Source organism: Symphalangus syndactylus, chromosome 8 (genome assembly GCF_028878055.3).
Source record: "Symphalangus syndactylus isolate Jambi chromosome 8, NHGRI_mSymSyn1-v2.1_pri, whole genome shotgun sequence".
Taxonomy (NCBI): domain Eukaryota; kingdom Metazoa; phylum Chordata; class Mammalia; order Primates; family Hylobatidae; genus Symphalangus; species Symphalangus syndactylus.
The window spans coordinates 141382776-141395028 of NC_072430.2; positions in this window are offsets into that span (position 1 = coordinate 141382776).

The window sequence follows — 12253 nt, forward strand, 5'->3', positions numbered from 1 at the left end:
CAGAGTCTTACTCTGTTGCCCAGGCTGGAGTGCAGTGGCATGATCTTGGCTCACTGCAACCTCCACCTCCCGGGTTCAAGCAATCCTCCTGCCTCAGCCGTCTGAGTAGCTGCTATTACAGGTTCATGCCACCACGCCCGGCTAATTGTGTGTGTGTGTGTGTATTTTTAGTAGAGATGGGGTTTTGTCATGTTGGCCAGGCTGGTCTTGAACTCCTGACCTCAGGTGGTCCACCTGCCTTGGCCTCCCAAAGTTCTGGGATTACAGGTGTGAGCCACCACACCTGGCCATGGAAATAATTTTAGATACTGAACACAAAGTATGTGTTATTAAATAAAAAATGGCAATGACAAGTTAATGACATCAGGATAGTCCACTCAGTTTTTATATCATCTTTACTTAGCTCCTTATTATAAAAGTAGCTGTTTTCCCACACGAATATGAATACTGTATTAAGTACAGACGTGGAGCAGTTTTGCTCCTGAGAGTTACTTCCAGAATGGCATTACTCAGTCAAAAGGAATGAACCTTTATATGGCTCTTGGTCAACAATGCCATATTGACCTCCAAAAATATTCCTACCAATTTACATAGTTACATACAATGTAGGCCTGTGCTTGTTTCACCACAACTATTACAGCATTGGGTTTTTTGATTTCCTGTTACTTAACAGATCTTAAGTGCTACCTCAGTTTTTAAATTTGTTTTTAGAATACAATAAATTTAGCTTACTTTAAAAGAAGTATAAAGTGCAGATATGCAAGGAGAACAAAACAGAAGCTACCTGTAATTCCATCTCCTAGAGACAGTCCGCGATAATAATTTCCTTCCAGAATTATCCCTATGCAAATATATAAGGATACAATAGAACATGCTTATCTAAATGGCTATGCATTGTTGTATACTGAATACCAGATTTTAACCTCTTTTTCTTTTAATGTATCATATGCATATGTTTTGAAACTGTCAGAAAGTGTATATCTGTTAAATCCATATTGTAGGACATTCAACTTAGTCTGAAGTCTTATTTTAAAACTAATTAATCAGTCTTATACCTAAGCCTTTTACTGACATTCTTAATGTCTCCTTAGCATAAATCATTACAGTGGGATTTCTGTGTGAAAGTACTTTTGATGCATATTGACACGTTTCTGTTGAGAAAGTTTGCACCATTCCATGTAGCTCTCATTTCCCAGACCTCATCAGAACTGAGCGTTATATGCCTTTAATCTTTCCATCTAACGGGTAGAAAACACATCCATTTTTAAGTTTGCATTTCTTTGGTTACTGAACAAAATTAAATCTTTTCAATGCTTTTAGCTATGTGCATTTATTATTGCATGAATAACTTATTCACATTCCCTTATCATTTTGAGAAGCCTCCTATTATACAAAAGATCCCAATTATTCGTCATATATACTACAAATGCTTCCAATGCGTTTTTTACTTTAAAATTGTTATGGGTTATTTTTAACATCTAGATGCTTGTAATTTCTAAGTTTGAAAAAAATTAGTGAGCATTTTCTTTGTTTACTCTGATTTTGATATTATGCTTAGAAAGGCCACATCCAGTTCCAGATGTTTTTTAACTAACATTTTTTTCTAGCTATTTAAAATTTTTCATGATTTTATGATTTCATTTAAAAAGAATCTTTCTATCCTTAATCCAGCTGGAATATATTTGGCTCATCAACTGAGATAAAGATCTAAGCTAAACAGTTAACCAATTATCTCATCACTGTATTAAATGATGCATCCTTTCAGCAGTTATTTGAAATGCCATCCATGTAAGAGAATAAATTTGCACTTTTTTTTTAACCTGCGGTGACCTGATACCTAGCTTCAAATAGTTTGATGCCACTGACGTGGAAGGAGGATTAGACAGGTCCTATGTGGCCCAAGAAAGTGGAGTTGGAGCATGGATGGAAGAAAATGACCTTCAATGGGAGGCACAGAAGAGCGGATTCATTTGCCAGGTGGATGACACAAGGGAATTACCTGGACTTCAAATGATCACCCTGGCAGTGGTCTCCTCCCCTCCCAGAACTGACCTAAAAGAGCTTCCCTAGGCATTTGGGGAGGATAGTTGCATTGAGGGGCTTCCTAATCACCCGCCAATCCTGACAGTCCCTGATTCTATCAACCCAGAGCAAGCTGGGACACAGAAAATTCCATTTCCCTAATGTGGCGTTAGAAATAGAGAAACCCAAGACTGACGATGGCTGCAACAAATCAAAACAAAGAGACCTTTCCTAGAGGGCCACACAGAAGCAGCAACTTAATGACCTGGTGATCTTGGGGCATCTGGTTCACACTGGGCACCCTTAACCCAACTGAGCCCAGTGTGAGAACCCAGTCCCAGGGGAGGAGACCGATGGCAGGCGTCCACTCTCCTTGTGGTAAGGGACTTTGGTATCTGGGAAACTATTTGCTCTGTTTATTTTGGACTAGAAAATTGCATCTTGTTTGTGTGTGGTTGTTTAGTGACAGAGAAAAATTAGGAAGTCTAAATTTAAACAGATGCTAAATATATAATTGTTCCAATGAAAACTACGATAGTTATTTTCCCACCTGGTATAAACGTGTAGGAAATAATGCCCCTAGGATCCCACAGACAAAAAGAATGACTTTTTTTTTTTTTTTAATCTTTGGAGTTATTTCTGGGAAGAGCGTGACATTTCCTACATTAATCGAATATGGTCAGTTATCCCATCTATTTGAAAGGCATGACACTTGGTCCCTAAAAGTTGAAAAGACGAGGCAGAGTGCCCTTAGTTGGTGTTCTCAGCACACACCAAGTGGGGCTGGCCGATAGTGCTATGAGAAAGAGAAGCAGCCTCAGCCCAGGCCTCCCTCACATTACCTTGTAAAGGCATAGCTCCGGGGACCTCCGGGGACCTTAATGCGCCAGGGGTGAGATTGTGAGAGCTGCTCTGAGCCTTTGGCCTGGCCCAAGTGCCCATTGAGACATTTGCCTCCATCCAGGATAGAAAATAGAGGAAGAAGTGCCTGGAACACCATGATGGGCAGCACTACTGGGCCCACCCTACACTTGCACTGTCCATACCAGGGTTGTGGGAGGCCCAGGAGCCTGGTCTAGAGGTCCACCCTGACTGTAAGTGGATCGTTCATTTTCGCCAATCGTGACACGTTGTCTCCTGGGGTGGCCACAGAACACAGTGGTCAGGACCCTGAACCTGCAAGGCTGCTTGGGATCGTGGCCAAGCCACCTATCCGTTATCCTCTATCACTTCCAATTTCCTCGTCTGCTCCCTGGGATGATGATATGTAGGACCCACCTGGAGTTTGTGTGAAGATTCAGGGGCTCCTCTTTCTCTCTCACACACAGTCTCATGCACATGTATCCGTATAAGTGTTTCATCTTAGTATTTATTCAAAATATGTGCTGCATGCTGGGTAAGTGATGAGGACAATGGTCCTGCTGAGAACCCACCATCATCACATGGAGTCCCCTCCCCATTTGCGTGGTTGGCGATCCCCTGGGTATTTGCAGGTCTGAGGGATGGCGGAGACAGTTCTCACTGGCTTAAGTGTTCCAGAAAACGCAAGTAGCAATTTGTAGTTCATGCTTTCCTGATTTTTTCTCTAAATTTTTTCTTTGACTAACATTTTGAAGGAAATAGGCACTGAGGTCTGAATACATGGAGACGAGTAGAAACGGGCCAGACCAGAGGCCTGAGTGGGCTGTGGGGAGATGCTGCTGTGTTTGTCAGCCCCAGGCATGAGTTTAGTCTTGAGCCATAGCCATAGACTTACATCTAGAAGGGGAGAGGGCAGGTTGTCTTCCCAGGAAAGGACAGCAGAGCAGTCTTCATCCATCTCCTTCTAGACTTTATCAGGTAAATTCCCAGTGACTGCAGAGATCAGATTTCAATTTGCGTAATAGCCAAAAGAAAGTCAGGCAGCAAACACACAAAAGCCTACCTCGGTGGCCCGCGTGTGGCTCTCTGACTCAGTCTGTGGTTCCAGGCCGTGTGTCCTGGTCTCATCTCTAGTGCCAGACCTGCTCCCACTTGGATCCAATTCCCACTTCATCCCTGGCTTCTTCTCCTGCCTCCCACCTCTGAACTTGTGCGTTTGCCTCTGGTCCTCCCCAGCTTGTGACCTCAGCTCCCTGGAGAGAACAGTATGGTGGCTGGGACCTGCAGGAGCCCCCTTCCGGGTTTGCCAGATGAAATACAGGACTCCCAGTTAAATGTGAATTTCAAATACTTGGGACATATTTATGCTAAATGGTGATTTGTGTTTATCTGAAATCCACATTTAGTTGATACCCTGTATTTTTATTTGAGAAATCTGGCAGCCTCCTTGCACTGGGCTACTTTGCAGGATAGACCAGCTCTCCCAATCCCTGGGACGCAGCCCCACAACCCAGTGTCCAAGGGTAGGCTTCACTCAATCGCCGGCCCACCTCTCTCGGCCCCTTTCCTGTGTCCAGGAAAATTATTGGCCTGTATATAGCAACCTCTCCTCCGTTGAAGTGCAAGGGAGGTTTTACTTCTAATACACATTCACACTGTTCCCTGGGGTAGTCTACCTCCAACTTGGCAGAAAATCAGCCATGGCTCTTGCCCAGGTAACTGACACATTTTTATTAGAAATGCACTAGGTTCCAGGTGAATAGCTGAGTTTGAGGTGTCTGTCCACAATTCCCAATATCCTCCTTAAGAGCTGAAGCTTTCCAAAGTTTTTTACAGACATGGGGCCAGGTTTTCATCTCACAGACAGGAATTCTCCCCAGGATTTAGGGTGTTCCCACAGAGCTCTGGAAAAATGGGAATCTGGCCCACAAAAGAAGAAAGCCAGCCTAGAGGGGGGTGTTTGACCTTTGAAGTCTGCAAAACCCAACAAAAGAAGAGAGAATAGACTTAAGAAAAAGTTTTTGCTCAAAGGCATTCTCACTGGGGCCACAAATTACTTATAGAGTGATCAGGAACTGAAGGTTGAAGGAGGATGCAGCTGAACCTCTGTCCACAGATCCTGTGATGAGGGTGAGCAGGAGGGGAGTTGAACAGATGTTGTCCATTAATGCACACAATAAATGGGAAGCCAGTGCATCAGCTCTGTGACACCTGTTGCAGAAATCAGTCTGGCAAAAAGACTTCTGTAGGCATGCTTCACCCGCAGAAATTATATTTAGACTAGCACGTGAAAGGCAGATCTGAAGCCAGACATACGGAAACAGGCAAGATGGAGAAATTGTGTATATTAGAGTCACATCAATTTTCTTGATATCCAGGGGGACAGACTCACACAGTCCACTGCTGTGGGCCTAATAACGGTGGCTTTATTCCTACTGGGGAGGACAAAAGTGGATCTGGAGAGGTGTGTACATTCACGGGCAACAGAGCAGAAAACAGACCAAAGAATGGGTCCATTCCGTGGGTTCAGAACAATCTTCTGTTTAAAAAAAAATCAAGGTTCCCAAGTTTTGTTTATGAATGGGGAAAAGGAGGAGGCAAGGTCTTACCAATTAAAGATACACAAAGTCTTTATTCATCTGACAAATATCCCATGAATAAATATTTAGTTTTTTACAGGAAAAACTAAAGCCAGAAAGCACTTTTGTGGTGAGAGGTAGGACTCCCTGTTTGGTGGTTTGTTGGGGAGTGGGTGACTCAGGCCTATGGGGCACACCAGGGTGCCTTCACTTCCAAATTAAAGTGCCTGGCCTATAGAGTTTCATGTGGAAGCACCTACCTTCTGCAGTGCTGGATGTACACCACACTACTGCTCCTAGGGCTTGGGAGTGCTTGAAGGAGTGTGGAAATGAATCAAGAGCTCATTAAAATGCCAAACACACCCATAGCAGTAGAGAGGAGCAAGGCTTCCCTAGTGCCTACTCCACTGTGGTCTACAATGGGAACCAAAAGCTCCGAAGCAGACAGGCTTGGGGTAGACACCCTTCCCTCCTACACAGCTGCACTATCAGGGCCAGGTCCCAGGGAGGTCCCTCAGCTGCATCAGAGCATCATTGTCCCCTTCCACGTTTTCAGCCAGACTCAGGAAAACGTCCTTCTCCACTTTGGAAAATTGATGTGGAAACCATTCTGAACCTGCAATAGCCACCCTGTTTTTATTACAAGCACTCAGAGCCTGTATTAGTCAGCCAGGGTGTCATAATGTTACAGGATCTTTGGGGTGTTGATTTTCTGGCCGGAAACCTCTGTGGCTGTAGTGCCCTTGCCAGAGTTCTTGTCCTACATCCAGGAAAAATGAGGTATGTAAACAAGTGAAGTGTGAACAAAACAAGGATGAGCTTCATTGAATATTACAACAGCTCAGAGGCAACCCGCAGTAGATGGCTCCTCTCTGTAGGTAGGTCTTCTGTTAAGTGTTCAGTTCTCAGCAGGGAGGAGGCCCTGGAGGGGGTAGCTCCTCTGCAACTGGTCATCCCGATGTTGATAGCTGTCAGTGGAGTGGAGGCTCTGGAGAGGGTGACTGTGGCTCCTCTCTGCAAGCAAGTCAGCTCTGCAGCTCTCAGTGGAAAGGAGGCCCTGGAGGGGGTAGCTCCTCTGCAACTGGTCATCCCGATGTCTATAGCTCTCAGTGGAGAGGAGGCTGTGGAGAGGGTGATGGTGGCTCCTCTCTGCAAGCTGGTCATCTCTGCAGCTCTCAGTGGAAAGGAGGCCCTGGAGAGGGTGGCTCCTCTCTGCTGGCAGGTCATCTCTCTGCGGCTCTTAATAGAGAGGATATTCCTTTTCATCCTCTGGTTGTCCACTGCCCTGCTCTGGTTAAGTCCAGGGCTTTCATGGACCTCAGAGGAAGAGAAGCCACACAGCAGGAGCAGACACCCCCAAGCCTGTAGGGATAGGGGGCTTCTTCCTTGGCCCCCGAGGGTACAGGCTACAGAGACGCCTCAGTCCTGTGCCTGGGAGGGTGGCTACAGCTGCACCTGGGAGCTCCCACTGTGCCAACTCAGAAGGGGTGGGGCTCCCGGTTGTCCTCGGCTCCCACCTGCTGCAGGAAGCAGAAGGCCCATGTCTGCAGCTGCAGCTGCATCCAGGAGGGCAGATCCTGCCTGTTCCCGGCCCCCTACAAGAGCACAGGGAGGCTCAGATCCACAGCCACAGTTTGGATGGCTGTAGAAACACTGGGGAGCTCTTGCCCCAACTCAGAAGGAGCGGGGCCCCACTGGTTCCATGGAGTGTGCAGCCCCAGCCATGCCTCCCTGCTGCAGCCAGTGTGATGGTAGCAGCCACTGCCATCAATAACAGAAGACCACAGGCTAGGGGCTTAAACAACACATGTTTATTTGCTCTCAGTTCTGAAGGCTGGAAGTCCTAGATCACAGTGTTGGCAAGGTTGGGTTTCTTTGGAGACCTCTTCTTGACTTGTAAATGCCACCTTCTCCCTGTGTCCTCACATGGTCTTTCCTCTGTGCATATCTGAGTCCTAATCTCTTCTTAAAAGGACACCAGGCATATTGGATTAGGGCCCACCTTAATGACTTCATTTTACCTTAGTTACCTCTAGAGAGATAAGAGCTACTCACATTCTGAGCTACTGAGGGTTAGAACTTCAACATGTGAATTTGGTGGGATGCAATTCAGGCTGTCACAGAGCCACACCACCCTTGTGGGCCATCTGCAAGGCAGTGCTTACCCAGGTCAGTGGTTAAGCATCCTGCATTGTGTTCTGAAACAGCCCTGTTTCAACTGTCTGGAATTGGGGATAAAAACTCCTTTCCGGCTGGGCACGGTGGCTCATGCCTGTAAACCCAGCACTTTGGGAGGCCAAGGCAGGTGGATCACCTGAGGTGCGGAGTTCGAGACTGGCTTGGGCAATATGGTGAAACCCCATCTCTACTAAAAATGCAAAAATTAGCCAGGTCTGGTGGTGGGCGCCTATAGTCTCAGCTACTTGGTAGGCTGAGGCAGGGGAATCACTTGAACCTGGGAGGTAGAGGTTGCAGTGAGCCGAGATCGTGCCACTGCACTCCAGCCTGGGTGACAGAGTGAGACTCTGTCTGAAAAACTAACAAACTAACTCCTTTCTTTGGGGGTTGTTCCAGAGTTAAACAAGGTAATGTAGGTCAAATGCCTAGCCCTGGATTGCATTTAGTAAATACACAGGAGCTTCTAGAATCAGAAGAGAGGAAGGTCATGGTGGGTTAATGGGGTAAGCAGTGAGAAGACTTAGGACTCACCTGGCCTGAACGTCTACTGAACTGGATAATCAAAGTTGAGAAAGAAGAAGGCAAAGGGGTGAGGGCACAGGACGCATGATGGCAGGAGGCGGAGGGATCAGTGCTCCCTGGACATGAGGGCACGCTCTGGCTGTGGCAACCAGACTCTGAGGCCTGGTCTCCTTCTGAAGACTGGGAACGGCTTGCCTTGTCTATTTCTCATGTCTTGAATGTTCTTGGCCCAGATCTCTGTGAGGCTAGCAGCCTGTCTTTTAGATAATAGCACAAAAGTTCCTGTGCTGGGACTCTCATGGCTGCCCTGCATCAATCCTCTACCCTGCTCTGTGCTGGGAGGCAGACTGTGTTGGGCTGGGCTTGCAAATGTCCCTGGGATTTAACTTTTTAGGTATGGGGAGACACAGACACAGGCACAACTGCCTTGAAAGAAGCATTCCTTTGCTTAACCAATAGGAGTGGGCATGCCATACCAGGCTGCACAGGGCCACGAGGAAAAGGACCAGGGTCATTCAGGAGGCAGAGGGAGCCAGAGGAAGGCAGGGACCAGAGCCTTTACTGTGGTTTTCTCGGGAAGGAATGGGCCAGGTAGGGTGGACATGCTAGGCAGGCTTGGGATAGGGCAGCTTGAATAATCTGGGGCAGGGGATGGGCCTGAGATATAGGGGTGGTCCCTAGTTGTCTCATCCGTAGCCCATACTGTGAGTAGATCTCCCAACTCTTTCCACACTACTGGCTTGCAAGTCTCCCAGTGGACTCTGTACATGTCTGAGTCCCAATCTCTTCTTAAAAGGACACCAGGCACATTGGATTAGGGCCCACCTTAATGATTTAGGGCAGGTGGAATATTGGCTTGGTGTGTGTGAGTTAGATAAAGAAGGGGCTGGGGATAGGGACTCTGAATTGGTTGATTTGCATTTGAAAGGAACGTTCTGTGAGGAGGCAAGTTGCTTGCCATTTCTAGGAATTCACTACCCTGAGGAGGGGAGGGGCAATTTCTCCTATGTCTGCAAGATCACAGGATGTCAAAGCATTATAAAATACAGAAAATATAAAGTGTGATGAACATGGGGTTCAACTGTGGGCTTCTGTCCTTCTGGCTTTTGCAGGAGTAGGGAAATAGGAGGAGGGGTAGGGGTGTAGGAGGAGGGGGAGGGGTGTAGTAGAAGGGGGAGGGGTGTAGGAGGAAGGGGAGGGGTGTAGAAGGAAGAGAAGAGGTGTAGGAGGAGGGGGAGGGGTGCAGTAGAAGGGGGAGGGGTGTAGGAGGAAGGGGAGAGGTGTAGGAAGAGAGAGAGGGGTGTAGGAGGAAGGGGAGAAGTGTAGGAGGAAGGGGAGGGGTGTAGGAGGAGGGGGATGGGTGTAGGAGGAGAGCTGTAGATGAGAGGACAAGAGCAAAATAGGGGCAGTCACTCTCCTGTCCCCTCCCTGGCTGTCTGTGTTACTTCACTGAGTCACTGCTTCTCCAGGGTGGGCTCTGCAGCTCAACTTTCTCCTTGGTTTCTGCCCCTCCTCATCTTTCCTGGGCTATAGCGCTGCTCCTTATGAGCCCCCCAAGCCCTCCCCACACTTGTCGGGGGAAACTATTTTCAACCCTTCTTTGAATTATCCTAATTTGAGTGTGCAGTCTGTGTCCTGTTGGGACCCCCACTAATATCTGAATAGTCCCAGAGGTGGACTCTATGGCCCTCACAGTGGATTCTGGAATTGGGTTGCTCATGTATTCGACAACCTCGGGGGTAACCTGCTTACTGGGGACATGATTAGAGCAGGGCACGTGCTGGCATCATGATGATCATATTATCTTCATATTACCATCAGTGGTAGCATGGGATGAAGTGCAGGTGGAAGGCAAGGCGCTGGGAGATCAAGTGGCTGTGGCACTTAGTTGCTATGGCAACAATAGTGATGATCAAGATTATGGTGTCATCTAGCTGCTGCTTACCACCCAGGGAGCTTGCAGAAGGAATACAAGGAATTAATGCCATGAATATTCAATTAAGAGCCTGTGTACAGAGGCTGCTCTCAAGGAATCCTCTCCTGTGGCCTTGGGGCAGACATGAGTGAGGTTCTAGTTCATGTGCTGATGATTATAGGGTTGTAGAGTAGAGCACTGATTCAAAGCTCAACCCAACCAGGTCGCCCTGAGGTAAAGACAATGGGAAGAAGGACTTGTGGGTATGGGATGGGGACATTTAGTCAGGTGTGGAATGAGGCTACGCATTTCCCTAAACCTTCCTTATCAATATGAGTTAAAAGAAGTAGTAAGAGCAGCCTTATTATTTTCTAATTTGGGTGTGCCACCTGTTTCATATCTTCCTATTGGGGCCCTGCCTGTCACATGTTTTCACAAACACCTTCCTCGCCACCTACTGAAGCCCACTCTCACCATCGCCCAGTTACTCTCTGTCACCTTACTCTGTTGTTACTGAGTTTTTGTTTCTATTATTTATTTTTACCAGTTTAAAAACAATGATCAGGCTGGGCACAGTGGCTCACACCTGTAATCCCAACATTTGGGAGGCAGAGGCAGGTGGATCACCTGAGGTCAGGAGTTTGAGATCAGCCTGGCCAACATGGCGAAAGCCCATCTCTACTAAAAATACAAAAATTAGCTGGGTGTGGTGGTGGGCACCTGTAATCCCAGCTACTTGGGAGGCTGAGGCAGGAGAATCTCTTGAACCCAGGAGGCAGAGGTTGCAGTGAGCTGAGATGTTGCCACTGCGCTCTAGCCTGGGTGACAGAGGGAGATTCTGTCTGGAAAAAAAAAAAAAAAGATCAAGATGAGTCTCTATTTGGTACATGTCATGTTATTTTGTGGCCTGTGTCTTACTGGAACAGCAGCTGCCATTACATGGCAGATCCTGCTCTGTGAGACTCACTGGTCTCCCTCTGTGCCTGGAACAGGCTGGGGACAGAGCAGGTCCTCACACACATGATTGAACAATGGAAGGGATAAATGGATGGTCTATAAATGGTTATACTTCCTTGGTGGACACTCCAAACTCCTCCAAAAGGCCTTTGAAATATTGTTTCGACTTTATTGGGAGCAGGCAGCCAGCTTTCCAGTCTTGGAGTGACATGCACAAAGCAAGGTTTTGGGGGAGCTGTGAGGGTGGACTGGAAGGGAATAAATGAGGTGGCCAAGTCCACTGGGAGACTTGCAAGCCAATAGGATGGAAAGAGTTGGGAGATACTCACAGTATGGTGGTGACAGACGAGGGCATTCGAGAGACATGCAAGGGAAGAGTTGAAAGGAGGAGACTGAATTGGAAGTCGCGCGAGAGAGGGGTGGCCAAGAAGAACTGCAGACAGCTCAGTGGGCAACCTGGATGTCTGGCAGGTTGGAGGTGCTGTGGGTGGACACAGGGCAAGTAGGGACAGGGTCTGCGTGGAATCACTTGGGTGCCTCCCCATCATCCTTTTGGCCTTGCCTCTGATTCCAGCCCTAGCCATGGTGAGGAGATGAACATTGACCTTGATCAGCGTTGTGCTGATGGTAGCTCATCTCTGTATGCCTGCAGAAGCCAGATTGGAATTCATGGCTGGGCACCTCTGAAGTTGATAAGGGCTGACATCTCATGGACCAACCCTCAACCACTGGGAGATGGGTGCTGCTGGATAAATGGTTCTGTCTTCTGTCCCTTGGGTAGATGATGCAGAGATATTTTATTCTCTTCTCATGATGTCCTGGTAATGGGATGGGGAGCTTGATACCACATTACAGTGTGTGTGGCACTGATGGCATTGGCTTTTCCTCCTTCCCTGTTGAACCTCACTAGCACCTCACTGGCATCCCTGGTTGACTTCCCAAAATAAACTACCTGCACACAGTCCTTTTCTAAGGCTGCATTTTAGGAGGGGGAAAGAGGCCACACCAACACAGATCTCTGTTGGTGGGAGATCATGTGGCTGGTTTGAGGAGTTCAGAGTTTGATATTATCCTGGCATCTCTACACATGCTGGGTCTAAGATGTGCTACAGGGGTGTGGATTGAACACCACACATCCTAAAATGAGAGCTGTTGCCAGGAACAGATGCATTTCCTAAGAGATAGTATAAGGAAGACAATAATAGAGAGTGCTAAACAC